Below are 764 nucleotides of genomic sequence, written 5' to 3' on the forward strand. Positions count from 1 at the left end.
CCATCAGGCATAATTGAGGACATGATTGTCAAGGTTGGGCCATTCGCCTTTCCCACTGACTTTGTAGTGCTGGAAATGGAGGAGCACAAGAGTGCAACTCTCATTCTAGGAAGACCTTTCCTAGCAACTGGACGAACTTTCATTGATGTACAAAAAGGGGAAGTAACCTTGAGAGTCAATGAGGATGAGTTCAAGTTGAATGCTGTAAAAGCTATGCAGCATCCAGACACACCAAATGACTGCAGGGGCGCTGACATTATTGACTCTCTGGTAGAAGAGATCAATATGACTGAAAGCCTAGAATCAGAGCTTGAGGATATCTTCAAAGATGCTCAACCTGATCAAGAAGAACTAGAGGAAGCAAAGGAATTTTTGAAAATTCCTCAGGAGGAGGATAAGCCTCCCAACCCTGAACTCAAACCACTGCCACCATCCCTGAAATATGCATTTCTGGGAGAGGGTGACACTTTTCCAGTGATTATAAGCTCTGCTTTAAATCCACAGGAAGAGGAAGCACTAATTCAAGTGCTAAGGACACACAAGACAGCTATTGGGTGGTCCATAAGTGATCTTAAGGGCATTAGCCCAACTAGATGCATGCACAAGATCCTGTTGGAGGATAATGCCAAACCAGTGGTCCAACCACAAAGGAGGCTAAATCCAGCCATGAAGGAGGTGGTGCAGAAAGAGGTCACTAAATTACTAGAGGCTGGGATTATTTATCCTATTTCTGATAGCCCCTGGGTGAGCCCTGTCCAAGTTGT

This window comes from Arachis duranensis, chromosome 4 (assembly GCF_000817695.3).
Source record: "Arachis duranensis cultivar V14167 chromosome 4, aradu.V14167.gnm2.J7QH, whole genome shotgun sequence".
Lineage (NCBI taxonomy): Eukaryota > Viridiplantae > Streptophyta > Magnoliopsida > Fabales > Fabaceae > Arachis > Arachis duranensis.